The following is a 25,957-nucleotide window of genomic DNA, read 5'->3' on the forward strand; positions in this document are numbered from 1 at the left end:
TTATCGTTTTTCATCAGAAAATTGATTTTTTGGACTGTAGAAAAATTGATTCCAAATGTCATTTGGAATGTGCCTCATGTTGAATAACTACTTTTTAAAGCCTCAATGTGACCAAAAATGCCATTATTACAGACATTTTTTCCTATTCAGAAGCTTCTATCTCGACCAATTTAAGGCATTAAAGTGACTCTAAACACACTTGTTTTTGTTTCAAAAGTGATAATTTACATGGAATAGTCATTTGCAGTCAAAAAATTAAACATAACAAAATTTATATTTCTGACCATCTGGAGACATTTTGACAGGTCACGGGTCATCGTTTTTCATCAGAAAATTGATTTTTTGGACTGTAGAAAAATTGATTCCAAATGTCATTTGGAATGTGCCTCATGTTGAATAACTACTTTTTAAAGCCTCAATGTGACCAAAACTGCCATTATTACAGACTTTTTCTCCTATTCAGAAGCTTCTATTTCGACCAATTTCAGGCATTAAAGTGACTCTAAACACACTTATTTTTGTTCCAAAAGTGATAATTTATATGGAAGCGTCATTTGCAGTCAAAAAATTAAACTTTAAAAAATTTCCATTTCTGACCATCTGGAGAAATTTCGACAGGTCACGGGTCATCGTTTTTCATCAGAAAATTGATTTTTTGGACTGTAGAAAAATTGATTCAAAATGTCATTTGGAATGTGCCTCATGTTGAATAACTACTTTTTAAAGCCTCAATGTGACCAAAATTGCCATTATTACAGACTTTTTCTCTTATTCAGAAGCTTCTATTTTGACCAATTTCAGGCATTAAAGTGACTCTAAACACACTTATTTTTGTTCCAAAAGTGATAATTTACATGGAATAGTCATTTGCAGTCAAAAAATTAAACGTTAAATAATTTCCATTTCTGACCATCTGGAGAAATTTCGACAAGTCACGGGTCATCGTTTTTCATCAGAAAATTGATTTTTTGGACTGTAGAAAAATTGAATCCAAATGTCATTTGGAATGTGCCTCATGTTGAATAACTACTTTTTAAAGCCTCAATGTGACCAAAACTGCCATTATTACAGACTTTTTCTCCTATTCAGAAGCTTCTATTTCGACCAATTTCAGGCATTAAAGTGACTCTAAACACACTTGTTTTTGTTCCAAAAGTGATAATTTAAATGGAAAAGTCATTTGCAGTCAAAAAATTAAACATTAAAAAATTTCCATTTCTGACCATCTGGAGAAAATTCGTCAGGTCACGAGTTATCGTTTTTCATCAGAAAATTTATTTTTTGGACTGTAGAAAAATTGATTCCAAATGTCATTTGGAATGTGCCTCATGTTGAATAACTACTTTTTAAAGCCTCAATGTGACCAAAAATGCCATTATTACAGACATTTTTTCCTATTCAGAAGCTTCTATCTCGACCAATTTAAGGCATTAAAGTGACTCTAAACACACTTGTTTTTGTTTCAAAAGTGATAATTTACATGGAATAGTCATTTGCAGTCAAAAATTAAACATAACAAAATTTCTATTTCTGACCATCTGGAGACATTTTGACAGGTCACGGGTCATCGTTTTTCATCAGAAAATTGATTTTTTTGGACTGTAGAAAACTTGATTCAAAATGTCATTTGGAATGTGCCTCACGTTGAATAACTACTTTTTAAAGCCTCAATATGACCAAAAATTCCATTATTACAGACTTTTTCTCCTATTCAGTAGCTTCTATTTCGACCAATTTCAGGCATTTAAGTGACTCTAAACACACTTATTTTTGTTCCAAAAGTGATAATTTACATGGAATAGTCATTTGCAGTCAAAAAATTGAACTTTAAAAAATTTCCATTTCTGACCATCTGGAGAAATTTCGACAGGTCACGGGTCATCGTTTTTCATCAGAAAATTGATTTTTTGGACTGTAGAAAAATTGATTCAAAATGTCATTTGGATTGTGCCTCATGTTGAATAACTACTTTTTAAAGCCTCAATGTGACGAAAATTGCCATTATTACAGACATTTTCTCCTATTCAGAAGCTTCTATTTCGACCAATTTCAGGCATTAAAGTAACTCTAAACACACTTGTTTTTGTTCCAAAAGTGATAATTTACATGGAATAGTCATTTGCAGTCAAAAAATTAAACATAAAAAAATTTCCATTTCTGACCATCTGGAGAAATTTCAACAGGTCACGGGTCATCGTTTTTCATCAGAAAATTGATTTTTTGGACTGTAGAAAAATGTATTCCAAATGTCATTTGGAATGTGCCTCATGTTGAATAACTACTTTTTAAAGCCTCAATGTGACCAAAATTGCCATTATTACAGACATTTTTTCCTATTCAGAAGCTTCTATTTCGACCAATTTCAGGCATTAAAGTGACTCTAAACACACTTATTTTTGTTCCAAAAGTGATAATTTACATGGAATAGTCATTTGCAGTCAAATAATTAAACATTAAAAAATGTCCATTTCTGACCATCTGGAGACATTTCAACAGGTCACGGGTCATCGTTTTTCATCAGAAAATTGATTTTTTTGGACTGTAGAAAAATTGATTCAAAATGTCATTTGGAATGTGCCTCATGTTTAATAACTACTTTTTAAAGCCTCAAAGTGACCAAAATTGCCATTATTACAGACATTTTTTCCTATTCAGAAGCTTCTATTTTGACCAATTTAAGGCATTAAAGTGACTCTAAACACTCTTGTTTTTGTTTCAAAAGTGATAATTTACATGGAATAGTCATTTGCAGTCAAAAAATTAAACATAAAAATGTTTCCATTTCTGACCATCTGGAGAAATTTCGACAGGTCACGGGTCATCGTTTTTCATCAGAAAATTGATTTTTTGGACTGTAGAAAAATTGATTCTAAATGTCATTTGGAATGTGCCTCATGTTGAATAACTACTTTTTAAAGCTTCAATGTGACCAAAACTGCCATTATTACAGACTTTTTATCCTATTCAGAAGCTTCTATTTTGACCAATTCAGGCATTAAAGTGACTCTAAACACACTTATTTTTGTTCCAAAAGTGATAATTTATATGGAAGCGTCATTTGCAGTCAAAAAATTAAACTTTAAAAAATTTCCATTTCTGACCATCTGGAGAAATTTCGACAGGTCACGGGTCATCGTTTTTCATCAGAAAATTGATTTTTTGGACTGTAGAAGAATTGATTCAAAATGTCATTTGGAATGTGCCTCATGTTGAATAACTACTTTTTAAAGCCTCAATGTGACCAAAACTGCCATTATTACAGACTTTTTCTCCTATTCAGAAGCTTCTATTTCGACCAATTTCAGGCATTAAAGTGACTCTAAACACACTTGTTTTTGTTCCAAAAGTGATAATTTAAATGGAAAAGTCATTTGCAGTCAAAAAATTAAACATTAAAAAATTTCCATTTCTGACCATCTGGAGAAAATTCGGCAGGTCACGAGTTATCGTTTTTCATCAGAAAATTGATTTTTTGGACTGTAGAAAAATTGATTCCAAATGTCATTTGGAATGTGCCTCATGTTGAATAACTACTTTTTAAAGCCTCAATGTGACCAAAAATGCCATTATTACAGACATTTTTTCCTATTCAGAAGCTTCTATCTCGACCAATTTAAGGCATTAAAGTGACTCTAAACACACTTGTTTTTGTTTCAAAAGTGATAATTTACATGGAATAGTCATTTGCAGTCAAAAAATTAAACATAACAAAATTTCTATTTCTGACCATCTGGAGACATTTTGACAGGTCACGGGTCATCGTTTTTCATCAGAAAATTGATTTTTTTGGACTGTAGAAAACTTGATTCAAAATGTCATTTGGAATGTGCCTCACGTTGAATAACTACTTTTTAAAGCCTCAATGTGACCAAAAATTCCATTATTACAGACTTTTTCTCCTATTCACTAGCTTCTATTTCGACCAATTTCAGGCATTTAAGTGACTCTAAACACACTTATTTTTGTTCCAAAAGTGATAATTTACATGGAATAGTCATTTGCAGTCAAAAAATTAAACATAAAAAAATTTCTATTTCTGACCATCTGGAGACATTTTGACAGGTCACGGGTCATCGTTTTTCATCAGAAAATTGATTTTTTTGGACTGTAGAAAACTTGATTCAAAATGTCATTTGGAATGTGCCTCACGTTGAATAACTACTTTTTAAAGCCTCAATGTGACCAAAAATTCCATTATTACAGACTTTTTCTCCTATTCAGTAGCTTCTATTTCGACCAATTTCAGGCATTTAAGTGACTCTAAACACACTTATTTTTGTTCCAAAAGTGATAATTTACATGGAATAGTCATTTGCAGTCAAAAAATTTAAAATTAAAAAATTTCCATTTCTGACCATCTGGAGATATTTCGACAGGTCACGGGTCATCGTTTTTCATCAGAAAATTGATTTTTTGGACTGTAGAAAAATTGATTCCAAATGTCATTTGGAATGTGCCTCATGTTGAATAACTACTTTTTAAAGCCTCAATGTGACCAAAACTGCCATTATTACAGACTTTTTCTCCTATTCAGAAGCTTCTATTTCGACCATATTCAGGCATTAAAGTGACTCTAAACACACTTATTTTTGTTCCAAAAGTGATAATTTACATGGAATAGTCATTTGCAGTCAAAAAATTAAAAATTAAAAAATTTCCATTTCTGACCATCTGGAGAAATTTCGACAGGTCACGGGTCATCGTTTTTCATCAGAAAATTGATTTTTTGGACTGTAGAAAAATTGATTCCAAATGTCATTTGGAATGTGCCTCATGTTGAATAACTACTTTTTAAAGCCTCAATGTGACCAAAACTGCCATTATTACAGACTTTTTCTCCTATTCAGAAGCTTCTATTTCAACCAATTTCAGGCATTAAAGTGACTCTAAACACACTTATTTTTGTTCCAAAAGTGATAATTTACATGGAATAGTCATTTGCAGTCAAAAAATTAAACGTTAAATAATTTCCATTTCTGACCATCTGGAGAAATTTCGACAAGTCACGGGTCATCGTTTTTCATCAGAAAATTGATTTTTTGGACTGTAGAAAAATTGAATCCAAATGTCATTTGGAATGTGCCTCATGTTGAATAACTACTTTTTAAAGCCTCAATGTGACCAAAACTGCCATTATTACAGACTTTTTCTCCTATTCAGAAGCTTCTATTTCGACCAATTTCAGGCATTAAAGTGACTCTAAACACACTTGTTTTTGTTCCAAAAGTGATAATTTAAATGGAAAAGTCATTTGCAGTCAAAAAATTAAACATTAAAAAATTTCCATTTCTGACCATCTGGAGAAATTTCGACAGGTCACGGGTCATCGTTTTTCATCAGAAAATTGATTTTTTGGACTGTAGAAAAATTGATTCCAAATGTCATTTGAAATGTGCCTCATGTTGAATAACTACTTTTTAAAGCCTCAATGTGACCAAAACTGCCATTATTACAGACTTTTTCTCCTATTCAGAAGCTTCTATTTCGACCAATTTCAGGCATTAAAGTGACTCTAAACACAATTGTTTTTGTTCCAAAAGTGATAATTTAAATGGAAAAGTCATTTGCAGTCAAAAAATTAAACATTAAAAAATTTCCATTTCTGACCATCTGGAGAAAATTCGGCAGGTCACGAGTTATCGTTTTTCATCAGAAAATTGATTTTTTGGACTGTAGAAAAATTGATTCCAAATGTCATTTGGAATGTGCCTCATGTTGAATAACTACTTTTTAAAGCCTCAATGTGACCAAAAATGCCATTATTACAGACATTTTTTCCTATTCAGAAGCTTCTATCTCGACCAATTTAAGGCATTAAAGTGACTCTAAACACACTTGTTTTTGTTTCAAAAGTGATAATTTACATGGAATAGTCATTTGCAGTCAAAAAATTAAACATAACAAAATTTATATTTCTGACCATCTGGAGACATTTTGACAGGTCACGGGTCATCGTTTTTCATCAGAAAATTGATTTTTTGGACTGTAGAAAAATTGATTCCAAATGTCATTTGGAATGTGCCTCATGTTGAATAACTACTTTTTAAAGCCTCAATGTGACCAAAACTGCCATTATTACAGACTTTTTCTCCTATTCAGAAGCTTCTATTTCGACCAATTTCAGGCATTAAAGTGACTCTAAACACACTTATTTTTGTTCCAAAAGTGATAATTTATATGGAAGCGTCATTTGCAGTCAAAAAATTAAACTTTAAAAAATTTCCATTTCTGACCATCTGGAGAAATTTCGACAGGTCACGGGTCATCGTTTTTCATCAGAAAATTGATTTTTTGGACTGTAGAAAAATTGATTCAAAATGTCATTTGGAATGTGCCTCATGTTGAATAACTACTTTTTAAAGCCTCAATGTGACCAAAATTGCCATTATTACAGACTTTTTCTCTTATTCAGAAGCTTCTATTTTGACCAATTTCAGGCATTAAAGTGACTCTAAACACACTTATTTTTGTTCCAAAAGTGATAATTTACATGGAATAGTCATTTGCAGTCAAAAAATTAAACGTTAAATAATTTCCATTTCTGACCATCTGGAGAAATTTCGACAAGTCACGGGTCATCGTTTTTCATCAGAAAATTGATTTTTTGGACTGTAGAAAAATTGAATCCAAATGTCATTTGGAATGTGCCTCATGTTGAATAACTACTTTTTAAAGCCTCAATGTGACCAAAACTGCCATTATTACAGACTTTTTCTCCTATTCAGAAGCTTCTATTTCGACCAATTTCAGGCATTAAAGTGACTCTAAACACACTTGTTTTTGTTCCAAAAGTGATAATTTAAATGGAAAAGTCATTTGCAGTCAAAAAATTAAACATTAAAAAATTTCCATTTCTGACCATCTGGAGAAAATTCGGCAGGTCACGAGTTATCGTTTTTCATCAGAAAATTTATTTTTTGGACTGTAGAAAAATTGATTCCAAATGTCATTTGGAATGTGCCTCATGTTGAATAACTACTTTTTAAAGCCTCAATGTGACCAAAAATGCCATTATTACAGACATTTTTTCCTATTCAGAAGCTTCTATCTCGACCAATTTAAGGCATTAAAGTGACTCTAAACACACTTGTTTTTGTTTCAAAAGTGATAATTTACATGGAATAGTCATTTGCAGTCAAAAATTAAACATAACAAAATTTCTATTTCTGACCATCTGGAGACATTTTGACAGGTCACGGGTCATCGTTTTTCATCAGAAAATTGATTTTTTTGGACTGTAGAAAACTTGATTCAAAATGTCATTTGGAATGTGCCTCACGTTGAATAACTACTTTTTAAAGCCTCAATATGACCAAAAATTCCATTATTACAGACTTTTTCTCCTATTCAGTAGCTTCTATTTCGACCAATTTCAGGCATTTAAGTGACTCTAAACACACTTATTTTTGTTCCAAAAGTGATAATTTACATGGAATAGTCATTTGCAGTCAAAAAATTGAACTTTAAAAAATTTCCATTTCTGACCATCTGGAGAAATTTCGACAGGTCACGGGTCATCGTTTTTCATCAGAAAATTGATTTTTTTGGACTGTAGAAAAATTGATTCAAAATGTCATTTGGATTGTGCCTCATGTTGAATAACTACTTTTTAAAGCCTCAATGTGACGAAAATTGCCATTATTACAGACATTTTCTCCTATTCAGAAGCTTCTATTTCGACCAATTTCAGGCATTAAAGTGACTCTAAACACACTTCTTTTTGTTCCAAAAGTGATAATTTACATGGAATAGTCATTTGCAGTCAAAAAATTAAACATAAAAAATTTTCCATTTCTGACCATCTGGAGAAATTTCAACAGGTCACGGGTCATCGTTTTTCATCAGAAAATTGATTTTTTGGACAGTAGAAAAATTGATTCAAAATGTCATTTGGAATGTGCCTCATGTTGAATAACTACTTTTTAAAGCCTCAATGTGACCAAAATTGCCAGTATTACAGACATTTTTTCCTATTCAGAAGCTTCTATTTCGACCAATTTCAGGCATTAAAGTGACTCTAAACACACTTATTTTTGTTCCAAAAGTGATAATTTACATGGAATAGTCATGTGCAGTCAAAAATTAAACATAACAAAATTTCTATTTCTGACCATCTGGAGACATTTTGACAGGTCACGGGTCATCGTTTTTCATCAGAAAATTGATTTTTTGGACTGTAGAAAAATTGATTCCAAATGTCATTTGGAATGTGCCTCATGTTGAATAACTACTTTTTAAAGCCTCAATGTGACCAAAACTGCCATTATTACAGACTTTTTCTCCTATTCAGAAGCTTCTATTTCGACCAATTTCAGGCATTAAAGTGACTCTAAACACACTTATTTTTGTTCCAAAAGTGATAATTTATATGGAAGCGTCATTTGCAGTCAAAAAATTAAACTTTAAAAAATTTCCATTTCTGACCATCTGGAGAAATTTCGACAGGTCACGGGTCATCGTTTTTCATCAGAAAATTGATTTTTTGGACTGTAGAAAAATTGATTCAAAATGTCATTTGGAATGTGCCTCATGTTGAATAACTACTTTTTAAAGCCTCAATGTGACCAAAATTGCCATTATTACAGACTTTTTCTCTTATTCAGAAGCTTCTATTTTGACCAATTTCAGGCATTAAAGTGACTCTAAACACACTTATTTTTGTTCCAAAAGTGATAATTTACATGGAATAGTCATTTGCAGTCGAAAAATTAAACGTTAAATAATTTCCATTTCTGACCATCTGGAGAAATTTCGACAAGTCACGGGTCATTGTTTTTCATCAGAAAATTGATTTTTTGGACTGTAGAAAAATTGAATCCAAATGTCATTTGGAATGTGCCTCATGTTGAATAACTACTTTTTAAAGCCTCAATGTGACCAAAACTGCCATTATTACAGACTTTTTCTCCTATTCAGAAGCTTCTATTTCGACCAATTTCAGGCATTAAAGTGACTCTAAACACACTTGTTTTTATTCCAAAAGTGATAATTTAAATGGAAAAGTCATTTGCAGTCAAAAAACTAAACATTAAAAAATTTCCATTTCTGACCATCTGGAGAAAATTCGGCAGGTCACGAGTTATCGTTTTTCATCAGAAAATTTATTTTTTGGACTGTAGAAAAATTGATTCCAAATGTCATTTGGAATGTGCCTCATGTTGAATAACTACTTTTTAAAGCCTCAATCTGACCAAAAATGCCATTATTACAGACATTTTTTCCTATTCAGAAGCTTCTATCTCGACCAATTTAAGGCATTAAAGTGACTCTAAACACACTTGTTTTTGTTTCAAAAGTGATAATTTACATGGAATAGTCATTTGCAGTCAAAAATTAAACATAACAAAATTTCTATTTCTGACCATCTGGAGACATTTTGACAGGTCACGGGTCATCGTTTTTCATCAGAAAATTGATTTTTTTGGACTGTAGAAAACTTGATTCAAAATGTCATTTGGAATGTGCCTCACGTTGAATAACTACTTTTTAAAGCCTCAATATGCCCAAAAATTCCATTATTACAGACTTTTTCTCCTATTCAGTAGCTTCTATTTCGACCAATTTCAGGCATTTAAGTGACTCTAAACACACTTATTTTTGTTCCAAAAGTGATAATTTACATGGAATAGTCATTTGCAGTCAAAAAATTAAACTTTAAAAAATTTCCATTTCTGACCATCTGGAGACATTTCAACAGGTTTTTCATCGTTTTTCATCAGAAAATTGATTTTTTGGACTGTAGAAAAATTGATTCAAAATGTCATTTGGAATGTGCCTCATGTTGAATAACTACTTTTTAAAGCCTCAATGTGACCAAAATTGCCATTATTACAGACTTTTTCTCTTATTCAGAAGCTTCTATTTTGACCAATTTAAGGCATTAAAGTGACTCTAAACACACTTATTTTTGTTCCAAAAGTGATAATTTACATGGAATAGTCATTTGCAGGCAAAAAATTAAACATAAAAAAATTTCTATTTCTGACCATCTGGAGACATTTTGACAGGTCACGGGTCATCGTTTTTCATCAGAAAATTGATTTTTTTGGACTGTAGAAAACTTGATTCAAAATGTCATTTGGAATGTGCCTCACGTTGAATAACTACTTTTTAAAGCCTCAATGTGACCAAAAATTCCATTATTACAGACTTTTTCTCCTATTCAGTAGCTTCTATTTCGACCAATTTCAGGCATTAAAGTGACTCTAAACACACTTGTTTTTGTTTCAAAAGTGATAATTTACATGGAATAGTCATTTGCAGTCAAAAATTAAACATAACAAAATTTCTATTTCTGACCATCTGGAGACATTTTGACAGGTCACGGGTCATCGTTTTTCATCAGAAAATTGATTTTTTTGGACTGTAGAAAACTTGATTCAAAATGTCATTTGGAATGTGCCTCACGTTGAATAACTACTTTTTAAAGCCTCAATATGCCCAAAAATTCCATTATTACAGACTTTTTCTCCTATTCAGTAGCTTCTATTTCGACCAATTTCAGGCATTTAAGTGACTCTAAACACACTTATTTTTGTTCCAAAAGTGATAATTTACATGGAATAGTCATTTGCAGTCAAAAAATTAAACTTTAAAAAATTTCCATTTCTGACCATCTGGAGACATTTCAACAGGTTTTTCATCGTTTGTCATCAGAAAATTGATTTTTTGGACTGTAGAAAAATTGATTCAAAATGTCATTTGGAATGTGCCTCATGTTGAATAACTACTTTTTAAAGCCTCAATGTGACCAAAATTGCCATTATTACAGACTTTTTCTCTTATTCAGAAGCTTCTATTTTGACCAATTTAAGGCATTAAAGTGACTCTAAACACACTTATTTTTGTTCCAAAAGTGATAATTTACATGGAATAGTCATTTGCAGGCAAAAAATTAAACATAAAAAAATTTCTATTTCTGACCATCTGGAGACATTTTGACAGGTCACGGGTCATCGTTTTTCATCAGAAAATTGATTTTTTTGGACTGTAGAAAACTTGATTCAAAATGTCATTTGGAATGTGCCTCACGTTGAATAACTACTTTTTAAAGCCTCAATGTGACCAAAAATTCCATTATTACAGACTTTTTCTCCTATTCAGTAGCTTCTATTTCGACCAATTTCAGGCATTTAAGTGACTCTAAACACACTTATTTTTGTTCCAAAAGTGATAATTTACATGGAATAGTCATTTGCAGTCAAAAAATTAAAAATTAAAAAATTTCCATTTCTGACCATCTGGAGAAATTTCGACAGGTCACGGGTCATCGTTTTTCATCAGAAAATTGATTTTTTGGACTGTAGAAAAATTGATTCAAAATGTCATTTGGATTGTGCCTCATGTTGAATAACTACTTTTTAAAGCCTCAATGTGACGAAAATTGCCATTATTACAGACATTATCTCCTATTCAGAAGCTTCTATTTCGACCAATTTCAGGCATTAAAGTAACTCTAAACACACTTGTTTTTGTTCCAAAAGTGATAATTTACATGGAATAGTCATTTGCAGTCAAAAAATTAAACATAAAAAAATTTCCATTTCTGACCATCTGGAGAAATTTCAACAGGTCACGGGTCATCGTTTTTCATCAGAAAATTGATTTTTTGGACTGTAGAAAAATGTATTCCAAATGTCATTTGGAATGTGCCTCATGTTGAATAACTACTTTTTAAAGCCTCAATGTGACCAAAATTGCCATTATTACAGACATTTTTTCCTATTCAGAAGCTTCTATTTCGACCAATTTCAGGCATTAAAGTGACTCTAAACACACTTATTTTTGTTCCAAAAATGATAATTTACATGGAATAGTCATTTGCAGTCAAATAATTAAACATTAAAAAATGTCCATTTCTGACCATCTGGAGACATTTCAACAGGTCACACGGGTCATCGTTTTTCATCAGAAAATTGATTTTTTGGACTGTAGAAAAATTGATTCAAAATGTCATTTGGAATGTGCCTCATGTTTAATAACTACTTTTTAAAGCCTCAATGTGACCAAAATTGCCATTATTACAGACATTTTTTCCTATTCAGAAGCTTCTATTTTGACAAATTTAAGGCATTAAAGTGACTCTAAACACTCTTGTTTTTGTTTCAAAAGTGATAATTTACATGGAATAGTCATTTGCAGTCAAAAAATTAAACATAAAAATGTTTCCATTTCTGACCATCTGGAGAAATTTCGACAGGTTACGGGTCATCGTTTTTCATCAGAAAATTGATTTTTTGGACTGTAGAAAAATTGATTCCAAATGTCATTTGGAATGTGCCTCATGTTGAATTACTACTTTTTAAAGCCTCAATGTGACCAAAATTGCCATTATTACAGACTTTTTCTCTTATTCAGAAGCTTCTATTTTGACCAATTTCAGGCATTAAAGTGACTCTAAACACACTTATTTTTGTTCCAAAAGTGATAATTTATATGGAAGTGTCATTTGCAGTCAAAAAATTAAACGTTAAATAATTTCCATTTCTGACCATCTGGAGAAATTTCGACAAGTCACGGGTCATCGTTTTTCATCAGAAAATTGATTTTTTGGACTGTAGAAAAATTGATTCAAAATGTCATTTGGAATGTGCCTCATGTTTAATAACTACTTTTTAAAGCCTCAATGTGACCAAAATTGCCATTATTACAGACATTTTTTCATATTCAGAAGCTTCTATTTTGACCAATTTAAGGCATTAAAGTGACTCTAAACACTCTTGTTTTTGTTTCAAAAGTGATAATTTACATGGAATAGTCATTTGCAGTCAAAAAATTAAACATAAAAATGTTTCCATTTCTGACCATCTGGAGAAATTTCGACAGGTCACGGGTCATCGTTTTTCATCAGAAAATTGATTTTTTGGACTGTAGAAAAATTGAATCCAAATGTCATTTGGAATGTGCCTCATGTTGAATAACTACTTTTTAAAGCCTCAATGTGACCAAAACTGCCATTATTACAGACTTTTTCTCCTATTCAGAAGCTTCTATTTCGACCAATTTCAGGCATTAAAGTGACTCTAAACTCACTTGTTTTTGTTCCAAAAGTGATAATTTAAATGGAAAAGTCATTTGCAGTCAAAAAATTAAACATTAAAAAATTTCCATTTCTGACCATCTGGAGAAAATTCGGCAGGTCACGAGTTAACGTTTTTCATCAGAAAATTGATTTTTTGGACTGTAGAAAAATTGATTCCAAATGTCATTTTGAATGTGCCTCATTTTGAATAACTACTTTTTAAAGCCTCAATGTGACCAAAAATGCCATTATTACAGACATTTTTTCCTATTCAGAAGCTTCTATCTCGACCAATTTAAGGCATTAAAGTGACTCTAAACACACTTGTTTTTGTTTCAAAAGTGATAATTTACATGGAATAGTCATTTGCAGTCAAAAATTAAACATAACAAAATTTCTATTTCTGACCATCTGGAGACATTTTGACAGGTCACGGGTCATCGTTTTTCATCAGAAAATTGATTTTTTTGGACTGTAGAAAACTTGATTCAAAATGTCATTTGGAATGTGCCTCACGTTGAATAACTACTTTTTAAAGCCTCAATGTGACCAAAAATTCCATTATTACAGACTTTTTCTCCTATTCAGTAGCTTCTATTTCGACCAATTTCAGGCATTTAAGTGACTCTAAACACACTTATTTTTGTTCCAAAAGTGATAATTTACATGGAATAGTCATTTGCAGTCAAAAAATTAAACTTTAAAAAATTTCCATTTCTGACCATCTGGAGAAATTTCGACAGGTCACGGGTCATCGTTTTTCATCAGAAAATTGTTTTTTTTGGACTGTAGAAAAATTGATTCAAAATGTCATTTGGATTGTGCCTCATGTTGAATAACTACTTTTTAAAGCCTCAATGTGACGAAAATTGCCATTATTACAGACATTTTCTCCTATTCAGAAGCTTCTATTTCGACAAATTTCAGGCATTAAAGTGACTCTAAACACACTTCTTTTTGTTCCAAAAGTGATAATTTACATGGAATAGTCATTTGCAGTCAAAAAATTAAACATAAAAAAATTTCCATTTCTGACCATCTGGAGAAATTTCAACAGGTCACGGGTCATCGTTTTTCATCAGAAAATTGATTTTTTGGACTGTAGAAAAATGTATTCCAAATATCATTTGGAATGTGCCTCATGTTGAATAACTACTTTTTAAAGCCTCAATGTGACCAAAATTGCCATTATTACAGACATTTTTTCCTATTCAGAAGCTTCTATTTCGACCAATTTCAGGCATTAAAGTGACTCTAAACACACTTATTTTTGTTCCAAAAGTGATAATTTACATGGAATAGTCATTTGCAGTCAAATAATTAAACATTAAAAAATGTCCATTTCTGACCATCTGGAGACATTTCAACAGGTCACGGGTCATCGTTTTTCATCAGAAAATTGATTTTTTGGACTGTAGAAAAATTGATTCAAAATGTCATTTGGAATGTGCCTCATGTTGAATAACTACTTTTTAAAGCCTCAATGTGACCAAAATTGCCATTATTACAGACTTTTTCTCTTATTCAGAAGCTTCTATTTTGACCAATTTAAGGCATTAAAGTCACTCTAAACACTCTTGTTTTTGTTTCAAAAGTGATAATTTACATGGAATAGTCATTTGCAGTCAAAAAATTAAACATAAAAATGTTTCCATTTCTGACCATCTGGAGAAATTTCGACAGGTCACGGGTCATCGTTTTTCATCAGAAAATGGATTTTTTGGACTGTAGAAAACTTGATTCAAAATGTCATTTGGAATGTGCATCACGTTGAATAACTACTTTTTAAAGCCTCAATGTGACCAAAACTGCCATTATTACAGACTTTTTCTCCTATTCAGAAGCTTCTATTTCGACCAATTTCAGGCATTAAAGTGACTCTAAACACACTTGTTTTTGTTCCAAAAGTGATAATTTACATGGAATAGTCATTTGCAGTCAAAAAATTAAACATTAAAAAATGTCCATTTCTGACCATCTTGAGACATTTCGACAGGTCACGGGTCAACGTTTTTCATCAGAAAATTGATTTTTTGGACTGTAGAAAAAATGATTCAAAATGTCATTTGGATTGTGCCTCATGTTTAATAACTACTTTTTAAAGCCTCAAAGTGACCAAAATTGCCATTATTACAGACATTTTTTCCTATTCAGAAGCTTCTATTTCGACCAATTTCAGGCATTAAAGTGACTCTAAACACACTTTTTTTTTCCAAAAGTGATAATTTACATGGAATAGTCATTTGCAGTCAAATAATTAAACATGAAAAAATGTCCATTTCTGACCATCTGGGGACATTTCAACAGGTGATGGGTCATCGTTTTTCATCAGAAAATTGATTTTTTGGACTGTAGAAAAATTGATTCAAAATGTCATTTGGAATGTGCCTCATGTTTAATAACTACTTTTTAAAGCCTCAATGTGACCAAAATTGCCATTATTACAGACATTTTTTCCTATTCAGAAGCTTCTATTTTGACCAATTTAAGGCAATAATGTGACTCTAAACACTCTTGTTTGTGTTTCAAAAGTGATAATTTACATGGAATAGTCATTTGCAGTCAAAAAATTAAACATAAAAATGTTTCCATTTCTGACCATCTGGAGAAATTTCGACAGGTCACGGGTCATCGTTTTTCATCAGAAAATTGATTTTTTGGACTGTAGAAAAATTGATTCCAAATGAAATTTGGAATGTGCCTCATGTTGAATAACTACTTTTTAAAGCCTCAATGTGACCAAAATTGCCATTATTACAGACATTTTTTCCTATTCAGAAGCTTCTATTTCGACCAATTTCAGGCATTAAAGTGACTCTAAACACACTTATTTTTGTTCCAAAAGTGATAATTTACATGGAATAGTCATTTGCAGTCAAATAATTAAACATAAAAATGTTTCCATTTCTGACCATCTGGAGAAATTTCGACAGGTCACGGGTCATCGTTTTTCTTCAGAAAATTGATTTTTTGGACTGTAGAAAAATTGATTCCAAATGTCATTTGGAATGTGCCTCATGTTGAATAACTACTTTTTAAAGCCTCAATGTGACCAAAACTGCCATTATTACAGACTTTTTCTCCTATTCAGAAGCTTCTTTTTCGACCAATTTCAGGCATTAAAGTGACTCTAAACACACTTGTTTTTGTTCCAAAAGTGATAATTTACATGGAATAGTAATTTACAGTCAAAAAATTAAACTTTAAAAAATTTCCATTTCTGACCATCTGGAGAAAATTCGGCAGGTCACGAGTTATCGTTTTTCATCAGAAAATTGATTTTTTGGACTGTAGAAAAATTGATTCCAAATGTCATTTGGAATGTGCCTCATGTTGAATAACTACTTTTTAAAGCCTCAATGTGACCAAAATTGCCATTATTACAGACTTTTTCTCCTATTCAGAAGCTTCTATTTCGACCAATTTCAGGCATTAAAGTGACTCTAAACACACTTATTTTTGTTCCAAAAGTGATAATTTACATGGAATAGTCATTTGCAGTCAAAAAACTTAAACATTAAAAAATGTCCATTTCTGACCATCTTGAGACATTTCGACAGGTCACGGGTCAACGTTTTTCATCAGAAAATTGATTTTTTGGACTGTAGAAAAAATGATTCAAAATGTCATTTGGATTGTGCCTCATGTTTAATAACTACTTTTTAAAGCCTCAAAGTGACCAAAATTGCCATTATTACAGACATTTTTTCCTATTCAGAAGCTTCTATTTCGACCAATTTAAGGCATTAAAGTGACTCTAAACACACTTGTTTTTCTTCCAAAAGTAATAATTTACACGGAATAGTCATTTGCAGTCAAAAAATTAAACATAAAAAAATTTCCATTTCTGACCATCTGGAGAAATTTCGACAGGTCACGGGTCATCGTTTTTCATCAGAAAATTGATTTTTTGGACTGTAGAAAAATGTATTCCAAATGTCATTTGGAATGTGCCTCATGTTGAATAACTAATTTTAAAGCCTCAATGTGACCAAAATTGCCATTATTACAGACATTTTTTCCTATTCAGAAGCTTCTATTTCGACCAATTTCAGGCATTAAAGTGACTCTAAACACACTTGTTTTTGTTCCAAAAGTGATAATTTAAATGGAAAAGTCATTTGCAGTCAAAAAATTAAACATTAAAAAATTTCCATTTCTGACCATCTGGAGAAAATTCGGCAGGTCACGAGTTATCGTTTTTCATCACAAAATTGATTTTTTGGACTGTAGAAAAATTGATTCCAAATGTCATTTGGAATGTGCCTCATGTTGAATAACTACTTTTTAAAGCCTCAATGTGACCAAAAATGCCATTATTACAGACATTTTTTCCTATTCAGAAGCTTCTATCTCGACCAATTTAAGGCATTAAAGTGACTCTAAACACACTTGTTTTTGTTCCAAAAGTGATAATTTATATGGAAGTGTCATTTGCAGTCAAAAAATTAAACTTTAAAAAATTTCCATTTCTGACCATCTGGAGAAATTTCGACAGGTCACGGGTCATCGTTTTTCATCAGAAAATTGATTTTTTGGACTGTAGAAAAATTGATTCAAAATGTCATTTGGAATGTGCCTCATGTTGAATTACTACTTTTTAAAGCCTCAATGTGACCAAAATTGCCATTATTACAGACTTTTTCTCTTATTCAGAAGCTTCTATTTTGACCAATTTCAGGCATTAAAGTGACTCTAAACACACTTATTTTTGTTCCAAAAGTGATAATTTACATGGAATAGTCATCTGCAGTCAAAAAATTAAACGTTAAATAATTTCCATTTCTGACCATCTGGAGAAATTTCGACAAGTCACGGGTCATCGTTTTTCATCAGAAAATTGATTTTTTGGACTGTAGAAAAATTGATTCAAAATGTCATTTGGAATGTGCCTCATGTTTAATAACTACTTTTTAAAGCCTCAATGTGACCAAAATTGCCATTATTACAGACATTTTTTCATATTCAGAAGCTTCTATTTTGACCAATTTAAGGCATTAAAGTGACTCTAAACACTCTTGTTTTTGTTTCAAAAGTGATAATTTACATGGAATAGTCATTTGCAGTCAAAAAATTAAACATAAAAATGTTTCCATTTCTGACCATCTGGAGAAATTTCGACAGGTCACGGGTCATCGTTTTTCATCAGAAAATTGATTTTTTGGACTGTAGAAAAATTGAATCCAAATGTCATTTGGAATGTGCCTCATGTTGAATAACTACTTTTTAAAGCCTCAATGTGACCAAAACTGCCATTATTACAGACTTTTTCTCCTATTCAGAAGCTTCTATTTCGACCAATTTCAGGCATTAAAGTGACTCTAAACACACTTGTTTTTGTTCCAAAAGTGATAATTTAAATGGAAAAGTCATTTGCAGTCAAAAAATTAAACATTAAAAAATTTCCATTTCTGACCATCTGGAGAAAATTCGGCAGGTCACGAGTTATCGTTTTTCATCAGAAAATTGATTTTTTGGACTGTAGAAAAATTGATTCCAAATGTCATTTGGAATGTGCCTCATGTTGAATAACTACTTTTTAAAGCCTCAATGTGACCAAAAATGCCATTATTACAGACATTTTTTCCTATTCAGAAGCTTCTATCTCGACCAATTTAAGGCATTAAAGTGACTCTAAACACACTTGTTTTTGTTTCAAAAGTGATAATTTACATGGAATAGTCCTTTGCAGTCAAAAAATTAAACATAACAAAATTTCTATTTCTGACCATCTGGAGACATTTTGACAGGTCACGGGTCATCGTTTTTCATCAGAAAATTGATTTTTTTGGACTGTAGAAAACTTGATTCAAAATGTCATTTGGAATGTGCCTCACGTTGATTAACTACTTTTTAAAGCCTCAATGTGACCAAAAATTCCATTATTACAGACTTTTTCTCCTATTCACTAGCTTCTATTTCGACCAATTTCAGGCATTTAAGTGACTCTAAACACACTTATTTTTGTTCCAAAAGTGATAATTTACATGGAATAGTCATTTGCAGTCAAAAAATTAAACATAAAAAAATTTCTATTTCTGACCATCTGGAGACATTTTGACAGGTCACAGGTCATCGTTTTTCATCAGAAAATTGATTTTTTTGGACTGTAGAAAACTTGATTCAAAATGTCATTTGGAATGTGCCTCACGTTGAATAACTACTTTTTAAAGCCTCAATGTGACCAAAAATTCCATTATTACAGACTTTTTCTCCTATTCAGTAGCTTCTATTTCGACCAATTTCAGGCATTTAAGTGACTCTAAACACACTTATTTTTGTTCCAAAAGTGATAATTTACATGGAATAGTCATTTGCAGTCAAAAAATTAAAAATTAAAAAATTTCCATTTCTGACCATCTGGAGATATTTCGACAGGTCACGGGTCATCGTTTTTCATCAGAAAATTGATTTTTTGGACTGTAGAAAAATTGATTCCAAATGTCATTTGGAATGTGCCTCATGTTGAATAACTACTTTTTAAAGCCTCAATGTGACCAAAACTGCCATTATTACAGACTTTTTCTCCTATTCAGAAGCTTCTATTTCGACCAATTTCAGGCATTAAAGTGACTCTAAACACACTTATTTTTGTTCCAAAAGTGATAATTTACATGGAATAGTCATTTGCAGTCAAAAAATTAAACGTTAAATAATTTCCATTTCTGACCATCTGGAGAAATTTCGACAAGTCACGGGTCATCGTTTTTCATCAGAAAATTGATTTTTTGGACTGTAGAAAAATTGAATCCAAATGTCATTTGGAATGTGCCTCATGTTGAATAACTACTTTTTAAAGCCTCAATGTGACCAAAACTGCCATTATTACAGACTTTTTCTCCTATTCAGAAGCTTCTATTTTGACCAATTTCAGGCATTAAAGTGACTCTAAACACACTTGTTTTTGTTCCAAAAGTGATAATTTAAATGGAAAAGTCATTTGCAGTCAAAAAATTAAACATTAAAAAATTTCCATTTCTGACCATCTGGAGAAATTTCGACAGGTCACGGGTCATCGTTTTTCATCAGAAAATTGATTTTTTGGACTGTAGAAAAATTGATTCCAAATGTCATTTGAAATGTGCCTCATGTTGAATAACTACTTTTTAAAGCCTCAATGTGACCAAAACTGCCATTATTACAGACTTTTTCTCCTATTCAGAAGCTTCTATTTCGACCAATTTCAGGCATTAAAGTGACTCTAAACACACTTGTTTTTGTTCCAAAAGTGATAATTTAAATGGAAAAGTCATTTGCAGTCAAAAAATTAAACATTAAAAAATTTCCATTTCTGACCATCTGGAGAAAATTCGGCAGGTCACGAGTTATCGTTTTTCATCAGAAAATTGATTTTTTGGACTGTAGAAAAATTGATTCCAAATGTCATTTGGAATGTGCCTCATGTTGAATAACTACTTTTTAAAGCCTCAATGTGACCAAAAATGCCATTATTACAGACATTTTTTCCTATTCAGAAGCTTCTATCTCGACCAATTTAAGGCATTAAAGTGACTCTAAACACACTTGTTTTTGTTTCAAAAGTGATAATTTACATGGAATAGTCATTTGCAGTCAAAAAATTAAACATAACAAAATTTCTATTTCTGACCATCTGGAGACATTTTGACAGGTCACGGGTCATCGTTTTTCATCAGAAAATTGATTTTTTTGGACTGTAGAAAACTTGATTCAAAATGTCATTTGGAATGTGCCTCACGTTGAATAACTACTTTTTAAAGCCTCAATGTGACCAAAAATTCCATTATTACAGACTTTTTCTCCTATTCACTAGCTTCTATTTCGACCAATTTCAGGCATTTAAGTGACTCTAAACACACTTATTTTTGTTCCAAAAGTGATAATTTACATGGAATAGTCATTTGCAGTCAAAAAATTAAACATAAAAAAATTTCTATTTCTGACCATCTGGAGACATTTTGACAGGTCACGGGTCATCGTTTTTCATCAGAAAATTGATTTTTTTGGACTGTAGAAAACTTGATTCAAAATGTCATTTGGAATGTGCCTCACGTTGAATAACTACTTTTTAAAGCCTCAATGTGACCAAAAATTCCATTATTACAGACTTTTTCTCCTATTCAGTAGCTTCTATTTCGACCAATTTCAGGCATTTAAGTGACTCTAAACACACTTATTTTTGTTCCAAAAGTGATAATTTACATGGAATAGTCATTTGCAGTCAAAAAATTAAAAATTAAAAAATTTCCATTTCTGACCATCTGGAGAAATTTCGACAGGTCACGGGTCATCGTTTTTCATCAGAAAATTGATTTTTTGGACTGTAGAAAAATTGATTCAAAATGTCATTTGGATTGTGCCTCATGTTGAATAACTACTTTTTAAAGCCTCAATGTGACGAAAATTGCCATTATTACAGACATTTTCTCCTATTCAGAAGCTTCTATTTCGACCAATTTCAGGCATTAAAGTAACTCTAAACACACTTGTTTTTGTTCCAAAAGTGATAATTTACATGGAATAGTCATTTGCAGTCAAAAAATTAAACATAAAAAAATTTCCATTTCTGACCATCTGGAGAAATTTCAACAGGTCACGGGTCATCGTTTTTTCATCAGAAAATTGATTTTTTGGACTGTAGAAAAATGTATTCCAAATGTCATTTGGAATGTGCCTCATGTTGAATAACTACTTTTTAAAGCCTCAATGTGACCAAAATTGCCATTATTACAGACATTTTTTCCTATTCAGAAGCTTCTATTTCGACCAATTTCAGGCATTAAAGTGACTCTAAACACACTTATTTTTGTTCCAAAAGTGATAATTTACATGGAATAGTCATTTGCAGTCAAATAATTAAACATTAAAAAATGTCCATTTCTGACCATCTGGAGACATTTCAACAGGTCACGGGTCATCGTTTTTCATCAGAAAATTGATTTTTTTGGACTGTAGAAAAATTGATTCAAAATGTCATTTGGAATGTGCCTCATGTTTAATAACTACTTTTTAAAGCCTCAAAGTGACCAAAATTGCCATTATTACAGACATTTTTTCCTATTCAGAAGCTTCTATTTTGACCAATTTAAGGCATTAAAGTGACTCTAAACACTCTTGTTTTTGTTTCAAAAGTGATAATTTACATGGAATAGTCATTTGCAGTCAAAAAATTAAACATAAAAATGTTTCCATTTCTGACCATCTGGAGAAATTTCGACAGGTCACGGGTCATCGTTTTTCATCAGAAAATTGATTTTTTGGACTGTAGAAAAATTGATTCTAAATGTCATTTGGAATGTGCCTCATGTTGAATAACTACTTTTTAAAGCTTCAATGTGACCAAAACTGCCATTATTACAGACTTTTTATCCTATTCAGAAGCTTCTATTTCGACCAATTCAGGCATTAAAGTGACTCTAAACACACTTATTTTTGTTCCAAAAGTGATAATTTATATGGAAGCGTCATTTGCAGTCAAAAAATTAAACTTTAAAAAATTTCCATTTCTGACCATCTGGAGAAATTTCGACAGGTCACGGGTCATCGTTTTTCATCAGAAAATTGATTTTTTGGACTGTAGAAAAATTGATTCAAAATGTCATTTGGAATGTGCCTCATGTTGAATAACTACTTTTTAAAGCCTCAATGTGACCAAAACTGCCATTATTACAGACTTTTTCTCCTATTCAGAAGCTTCTATTTCGACCAATTTCAGGCATTAAAGTGACTCTAAACACACTTGTTTTTGTTCCAAAAGTGATAATTTAAATGGAAAAGTCATTTGCAGTCAAAAAATTAAACATTAAAAAATTTCCATTTCTGACCATCTGGAGAAAATTCGGCAGGTCACGAGTTATCGTTTTTCATCACAAAATTGATTTTTTGGACTGTAGAAAAATTGATTCCAAATGTCATTTGGAATGTGCCTCATGTTGAATAACTACTTTTTAAAGCCTCAATGTGACCAAAAATGCCATTATTACAGACATTTTTTCCTATTCAGAAGCTTCTATCTCGACCAATTTAAGGCATTAAAGTGACTCTAAACACACTTGTTTTTGTTTCAAAAGTGATAATTTACATGGAATAGTCATTTGCAGTCAAAAAATTAAACATAACAAAATTTCTATTTCTGACCATCTGGAGACATTTTGACAGGTCACGGGTCATCGTTTTTCATCAGAAAATTGATTTTTTTGGACTGTAGAAAACTTGATTCAAAATGTCATTTGGAATGTGCCTCACGTTGAATAACTACTTTTTAAAGCCTCAATGTGACCAAAAATTCCATTATTACAGACTTTTTCTCCTATTCAGTAGCTTCTATTTCGACCAATTTCAGGCATTTAAGTGACTCTAAACACACTTATTTTTGTTCCAAAAGTGATAATTTACACGGAATAGTCATTTGCAGTCAAAAAATTAAACATAAAAAAATTTCTATTTCTGACCATCTGGAGACATTTTGACAGGTCACGGGTCATCGTTTTTCATCAGAAAATTGATTTTTTGGACTGTAGAAAAATTGATTCCAAATGTCATTTGGAATGTGCCTCATGTTGAATAACTACTTTTTAAAGCCTCAATGTGACCAAAACTGCCATTATTACAGACTTTTTCTCCTATTCAGAAGCTTCTATTTCGACCAATTTCAGGCATTAAAGTGACTCTAAACACACTTATTTTTGTTCCAAAAGTGATAATTTACATGGAATAGTCATTTGCAGTCAAAAAATTAAAAATTAAAAAATTTCCATTTCTGACCATCTGGAGAAATTTCGACAGGTCACGGGTCATCGTTTTTCATCAGAAAATTGATTTTTTGGACTGTAGAGAAATTGATTCCAAATGTCATTTGGGATGTGCCTCATGTTGAATAACTACTTTTTAAAGCCTCAATGTGACCAAAACTGCCATTATTACAGACTTTTTCTCCTATTCAGAAGCTTCTATTTCGACCAATTTCAGGCATTAAAGTGACTCTAAACACACTTATTTTTGTTCCAAAAGTGATAATTTACATGGAATAGTCATTTGCAGTCAAAAAATTAAACGTTAAATAATTTCCATTTCTGACCATCTGGAGAAATTTCGACAAGTCACGGGTCATCGTTTTTCATCAGAAAATTGATTTTTTGGACTGTAGAAAAATTGAATCCAAATGTCATTTGGAATGTGCCTCATGTTGAATAACTACTTTTTAAAGCCTCAATGTGACCAAAACTGCCATTATTACAGACTTTTTCTCCTATTCAGAAGCTTCTATTTCGACCAATTTCAGGCATTAAAGTGACTCTAAACACACTTGTTTTTGTTCCAAAAGTGATAATTTAAATGGAAAAGTCATTTGCAGTCAAAAAATTAAACATTAAAAAATTTCCATTTCTGACCATCTGGAGAAATTTCGACAGGTCACGGGTCATCGTTTTTCATCAGAAAATTGATTTTTTGGACTGTAGAAAAATTGATTCCAAATGTCATTTGAAATGTGCCTCATGTTGAATAACTACTTTTTAAAGCCTCAATGTGACCAAAACTGCCATTATTACAGACTTTTTCTCCTATTCAGAAGCTTCTATTTCGACCAATTTCAGGCATTAAAGTGACTCTAAACACACTTGTTTTTCTTCCAAAAGTGATAATTTAAATGGAAAAGTCATTTGCAGTCAAAAAATTAAACATTAAAAAATTTCCATTTCTGACCATCTGGAGAAAATTCGGCAGGTCACGAGTTATCGTTTTTCATCAGAAAATTGATTTTTTGGACTGTAGAAAAATTGATTCCAAATGTCATTTGGAATGTGCCTCATGTTGAATAACTACTTTTTAAAGCCTCAATGTGACCAAAAATGCCATTATTACAGACATTTTTTCCTATTCAGAAGCTTCTATCTCGACCAATTTAAGGCATTAAAGTGACTCTAAACACACTTGTTTTTGTTTCAAAAGTGATAATTTACATGGAATAGTCATTTGCAGTCAAAAAATTAAACATAACAAAATTTCTATTTCTGACCATCTGGAGACATTTTGACAGGTCACGGGTCATCGTTTTTCATCAGAAAATTGATTTTTTTGGACTGTAGAAAACTTGATTCAAAATGTCATTTGGAATGTGCCTCACGTTGAATAACTACTTTTTAAAGCCTCAATGTGACCAAAAATTCCATTATTACAGACTTTTTCTCCTATTCACTAGCTTCTATTTCGACCAATTTCAGGCATTTAAGTGACTCTAAACACACTTATTTTTGTTCCAAAAGTGATAATTTACATGGAATAGTCATTTGCAGTCAAAAAATTAAACATAAAAAAATTTCTATTTCTGACCATCTGGAGACATTTTGACAGGTCACGGGTCATCGTTTTTCATCAGAAAATTGATTTTTTTGGACTGTAGAAAACTTGATTCAAAATGTCATTTGGAATGTGCCTCACGTTGAATAACTACTTTTTAAAGCCTCAATGTGACCAAAAATTCCATTATTACAGACTTTTTCTCCTATTCAGTAGCTTCTATTTCGACCAATTTCAGGCATTTAAGTGACTCTAAACACACTTATTTTTGTTCCAAAAGTGATAATTTACATGGAATAGTCATTTGCAGTCAAAAAATTAAAAATTAAAAAATTTCCATTTCTGACCATCTGGAGAAATTTCGACAGGTCACGGGTCATCGTTTTTCATCAGAAAATTGATTTTTTGGACTGTAGAAAAATTGATTCAAAATGTCATTTGGATTGTGCCTCATGTTGAATAACTACTTTTTAAAGCCTCAATGTGACGAAAATTGCCATTATTACAGACATTTTCTCCTATTCAGAAGCTTCTATTTCGACCAATTTCAGGCATTAAAGTAACTCTAAACACACTTGTTTTTGTTCCAAAAGTGATAATTTACATGGAATAGTCATTTGCAGTCAAAAAATTAAACATAAAAAAATTTCCATTTCTGAC

Source organism: Triturus cristatus, chromosome 10, assembly GCF_964204655.1.
Source record: "Triturus cristatus chromosome 10, aTriCri1.1, whole genome shotgun sequence".
Taxonomy (NCBI): Eukaryota; Metazoa; Chordata; class Amphibia; order Caudata; family Salamandridae; genus Triturus; species Triturus cristatus.